The sequence below is a fragment of the Rattus norvegicus genome, chromosome 2 (assembly GCF_021556685.1).
Source record: "Rattus norvegicus strain SHRSP/BbbUtx chromosome 2, alternate assembly SHRSP_T2T, whole genome shotgun sequence".
NCBI lineage: Eukaryota > Metazoa > Chordata > Mammalia > Rodentia > Muridae > Rattus > Rattus norvegicus.
The window spans coordinates 5,373,940-5,397,165 of NC_141535.1; positions in this window are offsets into that span (position 1 = coordinate 5,373,940).

The following is a 23,226-nucleotide window of genomic DNA, read 5'->3' on the forward strand; positions in this document are numbered from 1 at the left end:
TGAAGTCCTGATATCCCCAGGTGAACTGGTTACGATTCTTTTGTCAGCCACCTGGTATCTAGCAACCAGGTTCTAACCATCTCTCCATCCTTTTGTTATTAGTTGTTACTAAAAGCCTAGTGTCATTTGGAGGCTAGTTCTCTTGAGAGACAAAGCCACGGAGCTGACACTGAAGAGAGATGCTCCTTGAGGGAAAATCTAAGTCTAGAGAGATAGTCGATAACAGATCGGCTGCCTCTCTGCTCACCTTTCCGTTTCATAGACAAAGCTTGTGCTTATTTGTACAATGGCCTTTTCATTCCAAGAAAGGCCTCCTGGTTTAGCTGTGTGAGTAAATGCTGTTTGCCCTCTTCGGTAGACCTCTATTCTCAAGATTCTCTTGTTTTCTCACCATCCCATTTGAGATGCTTGTTAGTAACTGTTACAGGTCTTCTTTACCACTGAGGAAAGACGGAATCCTACTAGAGGCCAGAAAGAATGTTCCAGACATGGATAGAAGGCCCTCACTTCTGCCTGCTCTCTTCAGACGCCTGAAGGTAGGGAGTGCTCCAGGTCTGCCACCAGGCTCCAAGGGTGGGTCTCTGAGGGGCTGGAAAATGCCCCACCAATCTGGCTAAGATAAGGAAAAGATATGAAGAGAAAGTTACAGAAATTTGAAGGGTTAAGCTAAGTCACTGAGAGAGTTATTGTAAGTTGCAGAGAAAATAAGTTGATACGTGGTTCAGGGTCTGTGCAGAAAAGTGGACAGCACCTAATAGCTGTAGAAGATGCAGAGAGACTGAAAAAAAAGAAAGAAAGAAAGAGGTAAAAAGAGCAGGAAGCTAGGGAAGAAAAGAGACAAAAAGAGGAAATTAGAGAGCTAAAAAGAGATAAAAGACGAGAGAGGAACATATACTGGCCACAGTAGTTAGGGAACCTAGGAAGATAGTACCTGGCAACAGAAGAGAATTCCTGGCTAATGATCAGCATGCCTAATGCAAAGAAAAAGGACACTGGGTCAGGGACTGCCCAAGAAAGAACAAGAGGGGCCACTGGAGAGCTTCTTGGTCCTAGAGTCCTGGCTATGTACAGAGATAGAAGGGAAGTGTGGATACAGGGACCCAATGCTCTGTGCTCCTATGCCCCACAGTGGGCCAATATCCAAAGACCTTGAGTGCAAGGGGCTACTGGCAACGAACAATACTTATGGACTGCCCGAAGAACAGTGGACCTTGGCGTGGGCCGGGTAACCCACTAGCTCATGGTCATCCTTGATTGCCCCTATCCCTTGCTCATGAGAAAATTGCTCTCCAAAATGGCTTGCATGGGCTAAAATGGCTGGGTGAGGCCATGTGTATGCATATCTACAGACTGTGAATGTGGAGCTTAAGACCTGTCTCAGTGCACCAGTACCTGATGCTGGGAGATGTGTGACTTAGTCCTGTTCTGCCTGGAACATATCATTCCTGCCAGCCGGGCACTAACAATTATCACCCAATCCAGGACTTAAAATGTGATAGAGTGGCTGATGTTTTGCCTTTGAATAGAGTGTCCCAAAAGATGGGACCACTGGTCAGCTGCCATGGACTAGATTCTCCACCGGTTGGGGGCAATCTGGTCACCTTGCTGCCTAATCCGGACCTGGAGCCACCACAGAACGAGTGTCAAGCACTGGCAGAAGCCCATGGGTGGAGGAAAGACCTCTGCGACTGGTTGATTGACCCCTGCTGAAATCCGAGGCTACCTTGCCTACAGACGGGAACAGTTCTCTTCATGAAGGTCAGAGATAAGTGGGTGCTGCCATGGTAGACAACACAATGTCATCTGGGATGGCTGAACCTCAACCTCCCAGTACATCAGTGCCTCAGCTGCCTTTACCATCTCTTGGATGCCCTGGTGAAGCCAACAACTGTGAGTACTATTCATTGCTCAGGATATCAGGAGGGAAGAGATTCAGTGACATGGGGCAATAACGAAGCAGATCAAGTGGCTCAAAAAATGGCTATGCAGGAGCCTATCCTGGTTGCAGGCCTGCAAGAGACAGCCACTGAGAACTAGGATCGGACTAAGGGATGGCCTCACTTAGAAAAGGCTCAAATTGCTTAAAAGATAAAGGACAATGGCACACTTGAGGGGAAAGCTATACTCCCCAGAGAACAAAAAAAAGACTCACTTTGCCAAATACAGAAATGGACTCATTTAGGAGATAAGAAGTTTGTCCAAGTAGTTAAGGTGTATGTAACAGACTTTAAGATTTTAGCCAGAGAGGCAGTAGAAAGTATAAGGTATGTCAATAAGTGAATGCTTAGCAAGCAAACAGGGCAAAGAGACCTAGAGAGTTTAGTGAAAAATCGAAGTGAACTTCACTGAGATAAAACCAGAAAAATATAATCACAAGTATCTCCTAGTGCTTGTAGATACTTTTTCAGGAATAGATAGAAGCTTTCCTCACCAAATGAGAGACGGCCTCTGCAATCATCAAGAAGATACTGGAAGAAATCTTCACAGGATTTGGAATGCCCAAGGTAATCTGGTCAGACAATGGCCCTACTTTCGTTGCCAAGGTAAGCCAGGGTGTGGCCAAGTATTTAGAGGTCGATTGGAAATTACATTGTATTTACAGACCTCAAAGTTCAGGACAGGTAGAGTAAATAAATAAAATTTTAAAAGAGACCCTGACCAAATTAAATTAACCAGGGAGACTGGCGCAGACTGGGTGACACTCCTTCCCTCTTGCTCTCTTCAGAGCAAGAAATACCCCTTCCAGATTCAGCCTTACCCCCTTTGAGATCTTATATGGGGCCTCAGCCCCGCCCCCGACTATATTAGATGATGTTACTGAACCAACATGTCATAGTGCCATAGTAATAATGATTTGTGTGCCAGGCTAAAAGACCTACAGGTGATACAGAAAGAAATCTGCTCACAGCTGGCAGCAGCCTATGCCCCGGAGACCCCTGAGACATCCCAGGGGTCTCCGGGGTTCCAGGTTGCAGCTACACTGAGCCCAGACATTCGAGCCTCGCTGGAAAGGACTGTACCTGGTACTGCTGACCACCCTGACAGCTGTCAATTCTCAATCCTCACCAGCCATGTACTAGCTGTTGGTGCTGAGAGCTGGGACCCAGAGGGAAATTCAGACATGTTTGTCCTGGGTTCTATCAAGATATGTGTGGGATAGGTTTGATTTCCATTACAAATGATGTAACATTGCATATGTTAGTACTCTTAACACTTCTTGGGACTGTGCCTCAGGGATCACAGTCTGTATAAGCTCAGAAGTTCTAAAAGCTAGTCATGACCTTGGTGGATAGGCTTGGATAGTGTCCAGATTAGAATCCTCATGTTAAGACAATAATACCAAGCTGTTTTACTAGATGAAGCTGAGTTCTCCATGAAGTTCTAAGATTAGAACTATTAACAAAAAAGGAGAAGGGAATGTAGAACTAGAGTTTTAAAAAGGTTAGTCATTGTCAGAGTCTGGATGTGCAGGGCCGGACGTGCCTGAGGGAGAGCCAGAGATAGGACTTGCCAAACCAGCTATCAGCCCCAAGGACATTGACCATCTGTAGCCACCCCACCCTTCCTTCACCCCCCTGAGTGAGATGAGCCACCCTACCTGCCTGCCAAGCTGCCAGAGAGCACGTACTCCTTGCTGATGTAATTTCGTGCCGAAAGTAACTGTGCACCATTTGAAATGACCAATCATGTGTAACTTTGTGAATGCCCCTAACCTCCCCTAAATAAACCCCCGAGTTTGGAGGCTCAGGGTCTATTCCTCTGTCTCCTGTGTGGGATACGTATCGACCCGGGATCCCGCTAATAGGGATCTCATTAATAAAAGCTACCTCTTGCTGTTACATCAATAATGGCTACTCGTGATTCCTGGGGGCACCCCACCCCGCGATAGGAGCGAGAGACGCGGCTCCCCGTTTTGGGGTATGCTCTTTCAGCTGGGAGTTCCCAAGTCTGTCCTCTGTGGGTCTCAGCTGTCATATTTAGATCTCATCACGTTTGTCTCAGGAGTCTTCTGTCAGCAAGGAGATGGTGGTCAGTCTGGATCTGTGACAGCAACATTATCCTTTTCTTTTGTAGAGATAAGCCTATAGGGTAATCACAACATAGAAGAACCCCAAAGGTGATGTTTGCATTGCATAAAGTGGTTAGTGTGTGTTAAGCCTGTAATGGTTTGCTTGGGAGGAAATCATGGTCCATTTTTATGATCCTAAAAAATCAAGTGTGTTTGAGGATTTTAGACATGGAATGAAACCTTTAACTCTGCTTTGTATGTCTGAGGAAGAATATATTATGTTAATTATGTATCTGGGATAAGCAGTAATAATTTGTCTGTAAAAGAAAAATGGTTGTTAATTAAATATCAAATACTGGTTATTAGTATGGTGTAGGGAGCGGCGCGGCAAAACAAAGATGGCGCCGACAGCCAGCCCCATCTGAATGTAAACAACTTACTGAGCATGCCCAGGCTTGTCCCCTCGACAGGGCAGCTGTATGATCTGGTGCCCTCCTGTGGTGAACAATAGTACTGCGCAGGGGCGGGTTTTGCACCTGGTGTCAGTTGGCCAGTAATATGCTAATGAGGAGGCGGTACCATGCTGGGGAGGTGATTCGTTCTCCACCAATCCCTGGAGGACAAGTAGTGGGGTGATATTGGGGTGACCCGTGCCCCACCAATCCCTGAGAGATTATTAGCATACTGTTGTGTATATAAGGCGAGCGACTTTGCCGCTCATGCCCCAGTATCAGCAATGAAGGTGTCCTGAAATAAAGACTGTTGACAAGGATCCGACAGTGTTTCGTCTTCCTTGCTGGACGAGGTGGGTGTGACAGTATAGTTGGTTTGAACTATGGGAGTATGATTTAGAACCTTAACAGAAATCTTAAACAAATTGAAAATTCTTGGACATAAGTTGTAAATGCTAGAGAAAACAACATTTAAATAAAAAAGCCTGAAAAATTTGGGGTTAAAATGCACAAACACTGTCATAAGTGCTCCTGTTAGGGAGAACAAGCATTTAAACAAAGCCTGAAAACTTTTGAGTTATTCAGGTGTGTTTTTCCTTTGACTCCTTAGCAGCAAGATCTTATACATTTTTTTTTTTAGCAGCTTCTAGGTGCATGAAGGAAGGCCTGCTCTATTATGCTGCTGCTGTGTCCTCTAGCACACTGGACCCCTTGTTTTGCCCAGTTATTTATTTATTTATTGGCTGGCATATACTAAATGTAGAGCAGAAGCAGAAGATGAAAGACCAACTTTGAAGAAAAGTTCAAAGGAAGAACCACAGAGGCTGGATAGCACAGTTATCACGAGGGTCAGAGAGAGTGAGAGGCAGCACACATAGCTATGTTCTCTCTGTGTTTCTAGCTGCAGCTGCAGCAGTCCACTGGCCAGTGTGACAGGACAAGGGCAAATCTAGTGTTTTGGGCCCATGAGGACTGAAGGAGTCCACTGGCTGAGCTCAAGGTGACAGGCAGGCAAAGCAGAAAGCTCAGAGCTGGTGCTGCTTTCTGAAAAACAGCTGTTACTGTGTAGGAGCACTTGTTGTGGTTTTGTGGGAGGGGCAGAGAGTGAGGGCTATTTGCAGGTAGATTTGGAGAGTATAGCTAAGAATTAAAGCCTAGGTCTTTTGAACTAGGTCAGGGGTTAATCAGGTACTTGAGACATGTGGAATTCCAATGTGAGTCTCTGTGTGGGACAACAATTGGGTTTGTCCCCATGTTGTAGTACTGGTTGTAGGGTTGTGTGTCCCACATCTACTATACCTCAGGAGCTTGCTTGGTGAGCCAGGATGTGGGCCATTGACCACGCTTAACCCATGTAGTCACCCAACAGGGACAGGTGTTAGAGCATAGGGAAACAGTGGCACACTACCCAAGGATGGGAAACTAAAATCTGAGACAAAAGATAATGAAGTCTTACATGTCAGAGGAATCAGAAATTCAGGACTCACTAAGAAAGTACTCAGAAGTTATTTGACAACCAAGAAAATGAATGCCTCAGAATATGAAAAGCACAAGCCTCCTGACTGTGTAATAATTAGCCCACTTTCATAAGAGGGACTTAAGTATTGAGCCAAATGCTATGAAGAATAGTTTAGTAACATCTGAAACAAAATCATTCTTGGATGCTTCTTTTTTGGGATCTAGACCAGTTTAAAAATGTTAGTTTATGGCCCATTACAAGAAGAATCTCTGCATATCTAATGTCCGCAGGTAACATTTTAGAATACATGTCTATTCCTAGTTATATATAAGGTGCTCTCTGGCAAGGTCCTTTCCATATAGTCAAACTAAAGAAATTTGTATCTATGTATGCATGTATTTATGTATGTATTGGTGAGTATTTCTGTGAACCTATGCATGGTAATAATTGCATCCTCATCTCTTTTCATCACATGACTTAACACGTGATTTAAAAACGTTTCTTGGAAACAAATAACCCTATTAAAAAATGGGGTTCAGAGCTAAACAAAGAATTCACAGCTGAGGAATGCCGAATGGCTGAGAAACACCTAAAGAAATGTTCAACATCTTTAGTCATAAGGGAAATGCAAATCAAAACAACCCTGAGATTTCACCTCACACCAGTGAGAATGGCTAAGATCAAAAACTCAGGTGACAGCAGATGCTGGCGAGGATGTGGAGAAAGAGGAACACTCCTCCATTGTTGGTGGGATTGCAGACTGGTAAAACCATTCTGGAAATCAGTCTGGAGGTTTCTCAGAAAATTGGACATTGAACTGCCTGAGGATCCAGCCATACCTCTCTTGGGCATATACCCAAAAGATGCCTCAACATATAAAAGAGACACGTGCTCCACTATGTTCATCGCAGCCTTATTTATAATAGCCAGAAACTGGAAAGAACCCAGATGCCCTTCAACAGAGGAATGGATACAGAAAATGTGGTACATCTACACAATGGAATATTACTCAGCTATCAAAAACAACGAGTTTATGAAATTCGTAGGCAAATGGTTGGAACTGGAAAATATCATCCTGAGTGAGCTAACCCACTCACAGAAAGACATACATGGTATGCACTCATTGATAAGTGGCTATTAGCCCAAATGCTTGAATTACCCTAGATCCCTAGAACAAAGGAAACTCAAGACGGATGATCAAAATGTGAATGCTTCACTCCTTCTTTAAATGAGGAAAAAGAATACCCTTGGCAGGGAAGGGAGAGGCAAAGATTAAAACAGAGACTGAAGGAACACCCATTCAGAGCCTGCCCCACAGGTGGCCCATACATATACAGCCACCCAATTAGACAAGATGGATGAAGCAAAGAAGTGCAGACTGACAGGAGCCGGATGTAGATCGCTCCTGAGAGACACAGCCAGAATACAGCAAATACAGAGGCGAATGCCAGCAGCAAACCACTGAACTGAGAATAGGTCCCCCGTTGAAGGAATCAGAGAAAGAACTGGAAGAGCTTGAAGGTGCTCGAGACCCCAAAAGTACAACAATGTCAAGCAACCAGAGCTTCCAGGGACTAAGCCACTACCTAAAGACTATACATGGACTGACCCTGGACTCTGTCCCCATAGGTAGCAATGAATATCCTAGTAAGAGCACCAGTGGAAGGGGAAGACCTGGGTCCTGCTAAGACTGAACCCCCAGTGAACTAGACTATGCGGGGAGGGTGGCAATGGGGGGAGGTTTGGGAGGGGAACACCCATAAGGAAGGGGAGGGGGGAGGGTGATGTTTGTCTGGAAACCGGGAAAGGGAATAACACTTGAAATGTATATAAGAAATACTCAAGTTAATAAAAAAAAATAAAAAAAAATAAAAACGTTTCTTAGTTTCAACAATATCTATATCCATATCTATATCTCGGTTTCAACGATAGTATAAGAGAGACCTATAAATTAATATGTAATCAATGGTATTTTTATTGTTACTATGATAAAATGCCTGAAAAAGGTAACTTAATGAAGGAGGGGATTACTTTGACTCACACTTTGAGGGTAGAGCCTTTCAGAGCAAGAAAAACATGGGGCAGGAGTGGGAGGCAGCTGGTCATACTTCACCTGCACTCAGGTATGAAATATGAGCATTGGTGATGATCCCGTTCTTTTTATGCTGTCCAGGACCCCAAACCACTCAATGGTGCTACGTACAACTATGGCTGGTCTTCTCCTCTCAGAGAAGCCAAAAACAAGCCAAATAATTTGCTTCGATGGAGATTCTAGACCCTGTCTAGTTGACTATTAAGATTAACCCACACAGCCTGCAATTTTGTTGGAAATCCTGGAAGACAAAGCATTCCACTCAGTTTACATATATTCATTACAGTGATTTCAATAATAAGAAAAAAAAAAGATGCGATACCTGATATGGTACCAAAAGATGATAGGTGTTTCTAAGAAATGCACAATCTACATAGAGACAGCAAGTTATTACCCTACCATTTGGCTTTAGGGGTAACTGAAACAAAAAAACCTCAGGACAAAATCAGATATAGGAACCAGGCCAGAGTTTACATAGGCTGCGGGCAAGGCTTTTACTGTCATTTTCACATAATTGAAAGATCACCTTTTATATGTTGTAAAGAGCCACCCACTTCTAGTCTCCCACTCTATGTGCCTGGAGGCTATTTTGCTCCAAATAAAGTGGGAATAATGAAAGTCATATATAGGCTAATTACACTGTTTTTCAGTTGTTATATAATGTTTAGATGTCTCGAAGAATCACATTCCTGCCTTATAAATATAAATAGGATTAACAATTCCATAACAAGAACAAAAGAAATATTTAAGGCCCCTGCCCCATCTGAGATCTGTACTCTCTGTATTAATGAGTGCAAATTCAAAGCAGTGTGAGGGTAACGAAAACAGAATCAGATCTGTGATAGTCTGAAAAGGAGCAGGAGCTGGGTTTGTGAAAACAATTGGGCACCAGCTCTACAATGTAGAGTGAGATTACTGAAGGAGAGAACACCAGAAAAGGGTTGGAAAACACATAGCACGTTTTATAGTACCAAGAAAGTGCTTGTGAACCCTAAAAGGCCTGTCAGGAACAAATCTGATGCAATCCAATTTGTTTATTGGAGATAGCTCAGGCTCAATACACTGCTGAGCTGCAGGATGGTTTTTGGTGAGGAAGATCCCTATACAATCAGTGGGACAAGTTTTTATAGAAAGCAGCAAGGAAGATTGCAAGATTTTATAAATAAGAGCTAGCAAGGGGTAAGTGTTTCTTGCCTGTCTACCATCTATGTCCTATGCTTTGTGGCCTTAAGCATAACTAGCTGATGTTGGGAGCCAAACTTAAACTTTATGTCTTATTGATGGTTGTTATACAGGGGTAGATTTGTACCTGATGGTGCAAATTTGTTGTGGAAAATAACCTGAAAACTGGAGGTGGATACAGGTTTGTTAAAGATATTAACATGAAAATGCAGGTCTTCTTGGGGTTAGCCTAAGAAATGGAGTTAGGCACTGTTTTGTGTTTGTTTGTTTGTTTGTTTGTTTGTTTGTCTTGTGTGTGATAACTTGGAAAGTAATGCTAGATACTGGCTTTGGGTCAAACTTAGGTCAGGTTCTCTAAGATGGAGTCTGTTTCCAAAAGACTTGGTCTCTCAGTTTGAGGAGTCACGTAGATCTGTAAGCTCTGAAAGCAGATTCTGCAGGTAAGAAAAGATATTAGAGAGTGCAGGAATCTATGACATCCTCTAATTTGGCCCGAGGCACTGTAGTATGTACCATTTTAGTGATCTTTGAGAAGATCAAATGTCTCTGAGCTGCAGCATCTCAAGCCAGAAGCCTGAGGATAAATTGAATCATAACAAGCAAGAGGTGTCTTCTGAAATAAACCTATTTAGTTTGATGCATCATAGTGGATATTCCTCTATGGAGGAAAGTGTCCAGATTCTGAGGATGTTCCATTAAGCAACACAGGAACTTCCAGTTCCGATCCGGACAGGAGTAGGATCTCTGAAAGAAGTATTAGTCACAATGGCCATTATTGTGTGAAACCTGTAATGATCCACCTGTAAAGTTCCACCTGTAATGATGTAGAATACCATTTGTACCATCATTTCAGGGATCTCCACGAATAAGAAAAGAGAAGGATAAGGCTCAAAGGAGGGGAGTTAGGACCCCAAAGCAGAAAGTCAGTGGTGGAGTAATTTAAAATAAGAACTAAGCAGTAGAATTCTGGAGGACAGATTGGAAATAGTTCTCAATGGGAATATGAAGATATTTGGCCTTGTGAGACTAACTGTGAAGTATCATCCCTGTCTTTGCCTCTACCTTAATGGTAACAAAGCTCCATGAAGCCAGGTAATGGAACATGCAATTTTTAAAACAGGCACACAGCACAACCAAGCATGTTGAATATATCACTTTATTTGGACATATTGGAACATAGATGAGTCTTTTATCCATGTCAGTGGACTATTATTAAATCCTTGTTCACTTTTCCATAAAACTTTATATTGAACTGACATCAAGAGAAAGGGCTGGGACACTGAAGGTGAAAGCAGGTTAAACTGAGGTCTATACTAATTGCCTCTAATAAACACAGCCTTAGGTTTCCTCACCTTATGAACACTTCACTGAGCTAAAGATTACAACGTATGCTTCAGCAATAGTGCACGAATGTGAAGGATTTATTGTGTATCATTAAAAAATAACATCTCTATCATATTATAAGTGATATTTCCCTTAACCGAGGTAGAAAGAACCACTCAAAGTCAAACTTCAAGACTTGTGTTTTCTTGAGTGCCAATATAATGGAAGAGAGATGGTCAGAGAAGTTACACAGATTTTCACACTGGGGTTCTCCTTTAATAGACAATCTTGCAAATACATCCATATCCAAATGTATAGAAAGGAGATTTTTTTTAAAACTTGTTTTTGAAAATCCTCATTGATGATAACAATTTTTGCCCTTCGTGAACAGCAGGAAACATTCGTGTCATAAAATAACACGTCAGGCTCTCAAGGTTTCATGCCAGCTACACATTGAAACCTCAAACTCTCAACACAAAAAGTTTTTGGGAAATATGAATGGCTTTTTTATAATAAATACTTCAGAACCTCATTCTCAGCACAAGAAGTTTCTTCTTCATATCCATGAACACAAAATGGATTTTTACAATTTGATAAAGATTTACTGTGTCTCTTACTTACTGACTTTCATGGATGAATGAATATTATCCTTCATCTGGAGGAGATTGGCACAAGTAGACAATACACCTTGATTTCCACATTGGAAATATAGATCAGGAAAATACTAACAACGGAAATATTGTGCATCCAGGGAGAAAAAATGAGAGCCTATTCCAGAGAAGGCTAGGTTAAGGAGCTTCTGGAGCCAAAAACATCAGCCAGAAAGTCAAGGACATCTGTACCAATAAAACAGGGTTATGGCTGCAGTTGAGGTAGGATGTACTTGTGTTAAGATGCTACAATTAAGAAGCCCACGGAGGGAAAGATGGATTAGTTAAGAAGGTATAAGTTTGCATTCAATCATGAAGATAAGTACTTAGATTTCTAATTGAAAACAAATAAACAACCTCCACTCCCCCCCAAAACAAAAACAAAAACAAAAACAAAAACAAAACACACCTAATCTCAGTCATAAGGAGGCAGAGATAAGCTTCTTGGTACACAGTGGCCAGCTAGTCTTACCTAATTAAATGAGAAATTCAAGCTTAAATGAGAAACTCAAGAAATGTAAAGAATGACACTGAAGAAATGGCTAAATAGAACACTGATTACTCTTCCAGAGGATATGAGTTCCATTTTTAGCATACAAGGGATAGGTTACAATTGTCAATCATGCCAATTTAAAGGGAATCAAAGGCCATATTCTGTTCTCCATTGGCACCAGGAACAAATATCGTACATAGACATACATTTAAGACAAAATATCATACAAATAAAAATAGTAATAAAATACTTTAAATAATATAGTACAGAATTTGAGAGCAATACAACTCTCACTGACTCTCTCTCCCGCAAATTCATCCCACATATCCCCAAGATTTTATCACAAACACACACACACACAAATGCACACATACACATACATACACAAACATATACATAAGAATGAAGGGACAACATTCTAAATCACAATATGAAGAACACACTCATTTCTCCATACCTACTAGAACAAGAGAGCATGATCGCAGTTCATAACAAGGCTGCAAAAGTGGCACAAGTGCTCTGTACTCTGGTATATCTACGGTCCCATGAAGAGATTTAAAATATGCTTCAATACGGAGGCATAAAGAAAAAAAACAACAAAGAAACAAACAGAGAAACTCACATATGTTTCTAAAGGATGGTCCAAACTGGAGAATAGTCGAATATTAATCACCACATTGAGTTTAAATGCCTTAAGGAGCACTCCAGTCTGTGAGCTAAGGATTTATTTTTTGCTTTCCTGCCTCTATGACACAATGCCTAACAGATAAAATATAAGAGAAAACTAGTTTATTTGACTTCTGGTTTCAGAGAGACACAGTCCACCATGGTGATGTTATGAGATAGTGATTCTTAAGATAGAAGAAGAGATATGACACCTTAGAAATATAAACATACACACACACACACACACACACACACACACACACACACACACACCCATAATCATTACCAGTACCCTCACAGAAATAAAGAAAAAGGGAGATCAAGATAGAGATACAGAAATTTCAAAATTCCGTTAATATTTTATAGGATTGTGAACACTTTGAGTCAGGCACCATCATCCCTGAATGTCAAATGCATTACCTAACATAATGGAAGCCAGGCACAAAGGTTATGTACTTGAAAAGGTGAAGATTCATAGTTGTCCTGAGCCATTTTTGAGTAAAGTCAACAACACTATTTATTTACTCAAGGCCAAGCTCTTGGGCCAAGTCAATATTCAGACTACATATGCTAATCAAATGAATATATAAAAATCAAGTAGCAAAAAACTTGCCTAAAATAAGCAATATACAAGAATTTCATATTTTAACAAAGTCTAAAACAGATAACCGTAGTTTGTTACTTTATTTCATAATTGTAATTTGAATTCAATCTTCTTTTTGTAAACCAGCAAATTTCTCATGCTGTTTTGTTCTTTATTAGTATAAAATATTTTATTTTATTAATGGAGAAAATAGCAAAGAAGAGTCCATACGTTCCTCCAGAGGACTCCAGTTTTGTTTATAGCACTCATGCATGACTTACAACTGCCTACAGCTCATGTTTTAAAGGACTCAAAACCTAACTCTGACTTCCATTGGAACCCACAAACACATTAAATATGCGCACAGAGACATATCTAATTTAAAATAAATCACAAAAAGTGAACCCAATAAAAAGAAGGGGGATGGAATGATAGAAGGGTATAAGTATAAATACATATTGTATTAAAGTTTTAAAAGAAAGAAATGTCTTTTAACTAAAGCATGACAATTTTGCAATAATTGTCACAGGTTTCTACCCTGACTTTGATCATTCACATAAAAGATAAAAAATCTTTATGTTTATAAGATTCAGACAGCATTAGGGCTAGGAAGATATTTACTCTATGCTACGTATGTTTACTTCTTGGCCAATAACCCCATGATATGACTTACAATCTTCTCTCTAGGCCACTTGTATTTCAAGAGGACAGCTCTCAAAGCCATATTTTCAGGATTCCTACTCCATGATATATTCTCCTCTCTTTACCCGATCTCCTTTCTCCTATCCCACCCAATCTACATATCTTCTGATCAGCTACATAGTGTTGGCATTTTTATTCAACCAATAGTTTTAAATTATGAGAAAAGGTCACATAGCATTACTTAATTATGTGAGCATGTGATAATTTTGTACTCCTTGTTGTAATCCAGAGCTTGGGGGCCAGCATTATAATACTGAACAATAGAACAAACCTCAATATGAATTTTATGGAAATGATAATATTTATATTAGATAAAATAAATTGATTTTCCAAAATGGAAAAGGAAGATGAAGATAAAACCAGGAACTTCCTTTATTTTACATAAGGCCCAGGTAAATCAGAGATATTTGAAAAAAAAAAAAACTTAAAGATAGCCCTTGCTTGACTATAAGTTACCAAATTTCCTGAGGTAGAAATTAAATATGTTGATTAAAAAAAAGTCCACTACTTAAAACCATAAGTCTTTCTTCTAACATACATTTGATTTTTATAAAAGTCATAAGAACAGACTCAGCTTTAATAACTACTTAACTTTTCTTGCAAATTTGTCAAAACCTTGAACCACTTGGAAACTAACCTATAATGATCTCAGGATATATTCCATTTTTCTGTCTAGTCATTGTTTAAATGTTTCTTTAAAAGTAAACTAAAACCCATTACCTGCGTTTTAGAAAATAAATAAATAGTAATCAAAATTTATGTACTCTAAAATAATAATCCATGTATTCCATGTGGGAGAAAGGGTGAAGATCCGTTACCTCTTTTGATGCTTGTTGGTTTTAAAAAAATATTTATGTTGTTTTAAATTCTGTAAGAGAGTGAGTCACACACACACACACACACACACACACACACACACACACACACGGGGGGAGAGAGAGAGAGAGAGAGAGAGAGAGAGAGAGAGAGAGAGCAAAACACATAAAGTTTCCCTGAAAGGTGGCTCAAAACTGCAAAGCTGAAATATATATATGTTTAGGGATTCCTATATAGAAAAATAAACTAGGAGTTTGCAGACATCTGACAATAAAAAAATTAAATTGAATTTATGGGTAACTTAAAGACAGGTAAGTGCAGAACTTCTCTCTTGTCACCTCACCCAACCACCAGGCACAGAAACACTCAGGGTAATGTTGGGTAAATTTAGTCACATTTTGTCTTTCTGGGAGTGACAAAGACTATAACAGTGTAGGTCAAAATCTATGCCAGGCACATAAATGTGCAAGACACAGGGAAACAGAATAAATTCTTTGAGAATTACCTAGGCATCAGAATTGCAGATTGATGTATTGGACAGTGAAAGAGACACATCACATGCCATCCTCTGCCAAGCTCAGCACTACAGATATGTGTTTTCTTTGGTTTCTTTCTAACATTCTTCATCTATTTTCCAAATTGCTTCTTCCCCTTCATCTTACATTTCAGATGGATTCATGTCTCACCTTATGGCAATGTGTTTATACCTTTTCTGAACAGTCCCTACAACTAGCTTTGTTTGATTCTTACATGTACTCTTCCCTACACCTTACTCCCTAGTCCTTACTCCCTTGTCCCTACTCCCTACTTGGAGTAGATGAGAGTCTCTAAAATCTGAAACATAAATACAAAGACAAAGGTTTCCTGCCACCTGCCTGAAGCCCACATCCATCATCCCTCTGTATCCTTAACCATGCCATGGTGTCAAGGACTCACCTTGGTTAGATCCAGGTTTCTAAGAGAAGGGTTATTTGTGAGTTCCAAAACAAATGACTTTAAATCAAATCATGTAGCTGAGGGCCTATGTTCTGCTCAAGATGGCTCCCTACTCTGCTTTCTATACATAGTCTTGATAGTCTGTTCCACATAACTTTGTGGTAAAGACAGCTCTCTCTTGAGACAGAACTCTCTGGTTGAGACTCTACTGTCTGTTTGTAATAGCTATCTGTATAGATCAAGTATTTTCTGACCAAAGTTAGAAAAGTTTCTATAAAAATTATTGGATTTTCCTTCCCAAGTCAGAAATCCTATTATAAAAACTCTAAAAATAATTGTTGGATTTTCTGATCAAAATTAAAAAGCTAGAAAACATTCTAAAAGTGTGTGTGTTCACTCTTCATAAAACTTTCTTTGCATAGCTGCTAGAAAACATCCTAAATAAACTATATTAGCTCTCCTAATTATTCTAAGGATTTCTCAACAAGGTTTGTGCTTCTGGGAGTTGCATATGTCTATAAAAGTCTAGAGTTTGTTGAGACATTAGCCACATCTTGCTTGCTTGACTCAGACTGTCCCTGATTATCATGGAGTCAGTACCCTTGACAGAAAGGAAATTCCTCCAAGGAGGAAGTTCGAAAAGGGTACATCTACACTGTTCTACATACAAAACTTACAAATCAATCCTCATGCAGCCCCCGGCCATGCTGGTTCTGTTATAATAACAGGAACACTTTCCTGCCATCACTTATACATGGCCAAAAAGGACTCAGTTCTCCCCCAAACCCCCTTTTCTATCTCTCTGATGTCTAATAATCAGAGTACATTCCTGTGATCCTCTAACACTCAAAACTAAGATATTGGGGCTAGAGGAATGGCTAAGTAATAAAGAACAATTGTTGCTCTTCAAGAGAAAATTACTTTGGTTTCAGGCAAACATGTACATCAGTTCACAACCCCATTTAACCCCAGCTCCAGAAGATCTGATGCCATCATCTGGCCTCTTAGGACAACAGCACTCAGTGATATACATAATATAAAAATATTTTTTAAATGATTGTGAGGGACTTGTACATGACTTGGTCAGCAAGTATAAGTAATTCCAAGTGCAGACCATAACCCCACAGCAAATGGAAGGTTCAGAGTCATGTACTTACATGCAATCCCAGCCAATTTGAGATAGAGACATGGTCATCCCTGAAGATTGCTTTCAGGGAGAGACCCTTTCTCAAAAAGTTATGTGAACAGTCTCCACACACTCACAGGGAATTATGGATGTATCAGAAGCACAAAAGAAGAAAGACAAACAACCAGTCATTGTGCTTTATGGTGCTTTTCAAATCAATAATTTCAAGTCATGCTCTCTACAAAGTTAATTTTGGTTCTTTGTTGTGTTTCCTGATTTCTTGGGAGTATTTCACTGTGTCACTCAGATTGACGTTTCATTTAATGTCCTGTCTCTATTCCCAGAGTCCTGGGATATGTGTGTCCAACACTATGTGTTCTTCAAAAATTAATTGGCATTTCTCTCTGAAGGCTTAAAAAAAGACATTAAAATTAAGACAGTAAAAGCCCATAACTTTAATAATGTGCTTCAATAAAGATAGAAAAGCAGCTGCTATTATTTTGGGAACCCCAGAAAATTATTAAAGCCACTCAATTCTTAGCCATATCATTCGTGTTTCCTTCAGCAACTTAGTAGGTTACCTCATCCACTTTCCTTTCCTGACTCAAATATATCTCCATTGCTCTGTAAGTTTAATATGTAGGTGAAATGGAGCCTTCAAATATTAAATCAGAGTTTCACAAATAGTGTAGTAATGAAAAAGTAAGACAGAAACCTTTGTCATAATGGTTGGGGACAAACATAAAGCCCAGAATCAACCAGAAAAATGAAGTCCAAGTTGTATAGGGAATCAGTTGTGCTCTTCTTTCAGTTTGTTTATATAATGGATCACATTGATGGTTTTCCATATATTAAACCATCCTGGCATGCCTGGGATGAAGCCTACTTGATCATGGTGGATGACTGTTTTGATGTGCTCTTGGATTCGGTTTGCCAGAGTTTTATTGAGTATTTTTGCGTCGAAATTCATAAGGGAAATTGCTCTGAAGTTCGCTTTCTTTGTTGGGTCTTTGTGTGGTTTAGGTATAAGAGTAATTTTGGCTTCATAGAAGGAATTCGGTAGTGCTCCATCTGTTTCAATTTTCTGTATTAGTTAGGATAGTATTGGTGTGAGGTCTTCTATGAATGTCTGATAGAATTCTGCACTAAACCCGTCTGGACCTGGGTTCCTTTTGGTTAGGAGACCTTTAAGGACTGCTTCTATTTTATTAGTAGTTATGGGGTTGTTTAAATGGTTTATCTGTTCCTGATTTAAGTTCGGTAACTGGTATCTGTCTAGGAAATTGTCTATTACCTGCAGATTATCAAGTTTTGTTGAATATAGGCTTTTTTATGAAGATCTGATAATTTTTTGAATTTCCTCTGATTCTGTAGTTAGACATGTCTAACTACTTGAAGTTCATGTCTCCCTTTTCATTTCTGATTTTGTTAATTTGGACACACTCTCTGTGCCCTCTCGTTAGTCTGGCTAAGGGTTTATCTATCTTGTTGATTTTCTCCAAGAACCAACTTTTGGTTCTGTTGATCCTTTCTATGGCCCTTTTTGTTTCTCCTTGGTTGATTTCAGCTCTGAGTTGATTATTTCCTGCCTTCTACTCCTCCTGGGTGTCTTTGCTTCTTTTTGTTCTAGAGTTTTTCTGTGTGCTGTCAAGCTGGTGACATATACTCTCTCCTGTTTCTTTCTGCAGGCACTCAAAGTTATGACTTTTCCTCTTAGCACAGCTTTTATTGTGTCCCATAAGTTTGGGTAGGTTGTACCTTCATTTTCATTAAGTTCTAATAAGTCTTTAATTTCTTTCTTTATTTCTTCCTTGACCAGGTTATCGTTGAGTAGAGCAGTGTTCAACTTCCACGTATATGTGGGCGTTCTTCCCTTATTGTTATTGAAGACCAGCTTTAGGCCGTGGTGGTCTGATAGCACACATGGGATTATTTCTATCTTTCTGTACCTGTTGAGGCCCGTTTTTTGACCAGTTATAAGGTCAATTTTGGAGACAGTACCATGAGGAGCTGAGAAGAATGTTTATCCTTTTGCTTTAGGATAGAATGTTCTATAAATATCTGTTAAGTCCATTTGGTTCATGACTTCTCTTAGTCTGTCTACATCTCTGTTTAATTTCTGTTTCCATGACCTGTCCATTGATGAGAGTGGGGTGTTGAAATCTCCTACTATTATTGTGTGAGGTTCAATGTTTGTTTTGAGCTTTAGTAAGGTTTCTTTTACATATGTAGGTGCCCTTGTATTTGGGGCATAGATATTTAGGATTCTGAGTTCATTTTGGTGGATTTTTCTTTGATGAATATGAAGTGTCCTTCCTTATCTTTTTTGATGACTTTTACTTGAAAATTGATGTTATTTGTTATTAGAATGGCTGCTCCAGCTTGCTTCTTCCGACTATTTACTTGGAAAGTTGTTTTCCAGGCTTTCACTCCGAGGTAGTATCTGTCTTTGTCTCTGAGGTGTGTTTCCTGTAGGCAGCAGAATGCAGGGTCCTCATTGTGTATCCAGTTTGTTGATCTATGTCTTTTTATTGGGGAGTTGAGACCATTGATGTTGAGAGATATTAAGGAATAGTGAGCATCTCTTATATGAGGATAGAGATTTTCTTGGTTTTGTTTTGTTTCAAATTTTTATCTATTCATTTATTTATATAATTTTCTATGTATATACATTGTTGTGTACATGTATGCATGGTTATGTGGATGGGTAAGAAAATTTTCCAAAGTCTTTCCTAGTCAACGTGTCTCTCAAATCACCTGAAAGCCATGGAAGTTGTGGACATTCCTTCAATGAGTCTACACACAATAATATAAAATTGTTCTTTTTAAGACCTGATGAAATGCTTATTAGGTAAAGATGCCTCACTCCAAATCTGGCAACCAGTTTTCAATCCCTAGGACCTAAAATGTGGGAAAAACAAACTAACTCCCCATAATTCTCCTGCCACCTCCATATGTATCACACACACACACACACACACACACACACACAGAATAAATAAATAAATTAATAAATAAATATGCCAAGAAAATCTTTTTCATTTTCTAAGCTACAAAGAACAAGGCGACATGAATCTCCACCTATCCTTTTTGCACTGTGGCTACTGCATAAATTCTAGCAGAAAGACAGTTTTCATTTTTCTTAGGTATGCCCTGGTGACATCAACAGCCCCCAGTAAATAGTTCCAAACCCTGGTAAAATAGAGTACCTCCTAGTCTTTTTGGGTCACAAAACAAGATATACCATAACACATGGATGAAGGAAAGGGACTTATAGGGAGGGTGTTCAACATTAGCCAGATGGGGGTTCAGAGGGTGGGAAAGCAGTCAGTATCTATTATGTGCATGTATGAAATGAATATAGAAGAAGTTTGGTCACATTAAACAAATCTCAAAATGACCCTTGTCTTCAATACTATGACTGCTGGAAGGTAAGGTGTATGAGAAGGATCTTCTGGTATTTTAAATATATGGTTATGGTGAGGTCTTTGGGGCATACTTCTACTATAACAGTACAAATATATATATATATATATATATATATATATATATATATATATATATATGTATGTCTACCAAAATTTACAAAAATACTATTTAAGAAATCTTTAAAAAAATTATCATACTGTAAATTCAAAACAAAATCCTGCAATCTGTGGGGATTTAACTGAGGGAGAGGGTCAAAAAATAAAACATCTGCCTTTGGTTATCTTAACAAATTATTGGCATCACTTTGTGAAACATTAAATAGACGATTTATTGTTGTTTCATTTTGTTTTCTTTTTTCCTCTATGTTTTCTTTCATAATCCTTTAAGTAAGCCCATAATTTTGTTTTGGGACTCATTTGTAGGTATTTTGGGCCACATGGAAGGTGCCATTTAGAAATCAATTCAGTATTCAATATATTATTTACAAATCCAGGAGGTGTTGCAGAGGAGATGGCTTCAAAAAATCATGTGCTTACCTCAAAGATTGAGGATGGAAGTCTATAGAGCAGATTCCACAAAACAATAAATAAGCTGAGTGGGTATAGCAGCTCGCCTTTATAGTGGCAGTATGAAGGTCCTTGTACCATGGGTCTCAAGGAAAGAGGTTTAGCTTAGGTACATAAAATTGGTGAGCTATATTTTCAGCGAGCCCACTTCAGAAAATTATGTACAGAGTAATCAATTAAAGTATCTGGTATAAGTTTTGAAATTCCACATGCTTATGTACATAAATATTCATATACAAGTATGACATACAAACAAGAATGTGCATGACACACAGAACATACTCAGAATAAAGAAAGGAAATTAGGAAAAAAGGATGGAAGCAAAGAGGGGAGAAATTAAAGGAAGGAATGATTAAAGAGTAATTATTTCACTACCAAGCCTGCCATTCAATGTACGGTTGAGTTCCCGACTCTGCTGTCCTATTCTAACATTATTTTACTGTCTTACCTTTGAATCTCTAACAAAGGTTCAACTGTGAGACAAGTGTTGCGATCATGCACGGAAGACCAGGCTACAAACCCAGAAGAAATTAGTCAATTTCATCTCAGCAGGTCAGATCCTTCCCTGACACCTTGTTGTATCACTGAGAGCAAACAAAAATTTCATCACCCATTGAAGTCCAGGACGTTTGGAATTGAAAAAGGCATTGTGTGCAGTTTGTTCCAAGAGAATCCTAAGATGTTCTTTCTATTTTACCTGACAGCGTTGTGATTAATGGCTTTACTTTTGAAGTTTCTGGATCAATGAGTAAATTTTAAGGTCACAGGCACATTTTCACTCTGTCTTCAGAATATTTGTTCACTCTGTGCTCTCAACACCAAGCTCCAAATGAGCATCCCCTATGAGGGGTATGTTTCCATTTAGATGCCACAGTTACCATGGACCCAAAAAATAAAGCCAAAATCACCCCAGCTATCACTCACCTTGTCTACCCTCACAAGGTAGCATCCCCTCTAGGGCTTCCCCCTCGCCAGAAAAACCTCTTTCATGAGCTGATTTATGGATTAGTGAATATGGTACATGCGGCACAAGTTTGTAGATTGGAGATCAAAATTCCTGTACCAAGAGAAAGACTGAATGGGCATGGCAACCTACCTGTTATTCAGACAGCATTGTACCCCAGAAACAAACTGGCTTTCTTGACATACTGGTTTTCCAGCAGCTCTGAGTTTCATTTTAAGACCTTGACTCAATGAATAAGTTACAAAGGAATCCAGGAACTCACACAATATCTACCCTAATGAATGATGAACATGAATATGTTTACCATCGCACATGGAAGACATACCTTCACACTCATGCAAACGCACACACACACACACACACACACACACCCCACAAAACAACACAAATCTATATACATAAGAAAAAATTAAATACCTTTCACAGAAATTCATTCCAAAACATGCTGAAAAGCCACAATCAATATTAAAAGATTCAAATATCCTAGTAAGAGCAGAGTAAACTGGGAGGTAGTAACAGACAAGTTCTTGGACAACTACAAGTCAATGGCAAGCAGTCAGCCAAGCATCTGTACACTTCACATAGATGCTAAAGGAAAATACACAATTCAGCATGTCGCTGGTAGGCAGGAATCCACTATCAAGTGGCAACCACTCAGCCCACCTTGCAAGGGGGATCCTTGGATATATGCAATGGGAGGTGCCTATAGAAGCTAAGATTGGAACTCTTGTACATAGTAGCGAGGCAGAAAGTGGCACCACTAATAACCTATCCACTACTAAGAATCAAGTCATATGATTTCTAAGGAGACAAGAATTAATATCCATGGAAATCCCCCTAGAAAGTTAGTGCCCAGATGTTTTGTGCACATGAGCACATGTTTTGCATTTTAGATGTCTTTACCACTGAAGTCAGAGGCTCAGAGTAAACCAGGGTATCCTAGTTCAATATGTGTGGACTCATCTAATTTCTGCAGGTCTCAGATGGGAATGTGGACTTTCCAAAGAAAGAACCCATCCTCAGGACTACTTAACAGAAGCCCTATGATTTATATATTTCCAGGTCACTGGCACACTCTACAGTTCTCAATATTAAGACTACAATAAGTACTCCCACCTGAGATTATAGGTTCTGCAGACCTCAGATTTGCTTGCAGAACACACTACTCCAACCTCCAATCCAACATCAATCACCTGACGCAGCTTCTGCAAACATGAACAAACATGGAAATATATCTTAATTACCACCTTGTTATATTTCCCTAGATAACTTTATCTCCTTTTGCAGGCCATCAGCAGTGTTACATAAATAAATAAAAGCAGGGCTGGGGAGAGAATTACATTTGTTCTGTAAAATACTTGCTGAGCAAGCATTAGGACCGCAGTTCAAACACAGAACCTATATTAAAACAAAACAAAATGGGTGTTCAAGTACACACCTGTGACTCAAGTACTGAGGAGTAAGAGCCAGGCATATTCCTGTGGGTCACTTGCCAGATAGTCTAGTTGAACACCAAGCCAGTTCTTAACTCTGTCTGAAAAAAAAAAAACTAAAAAAAACAATAAGTGGTTTTCTCCTGAGGAAAGACAAATTTAAAGTTGCTCTCTGACTTCTACACATATGTTCACATATACACATGCACTCATTGCATATTTGTACCCTCTCATACTCCCTCAACTAGGAGTAGATGTAGATAATAACCCAAACAACTTTTAAGCTATCTGCATGAATGAAGCCATCCCACGTCCTTTCCTATGTCACTAAGCTAATACAGGCAG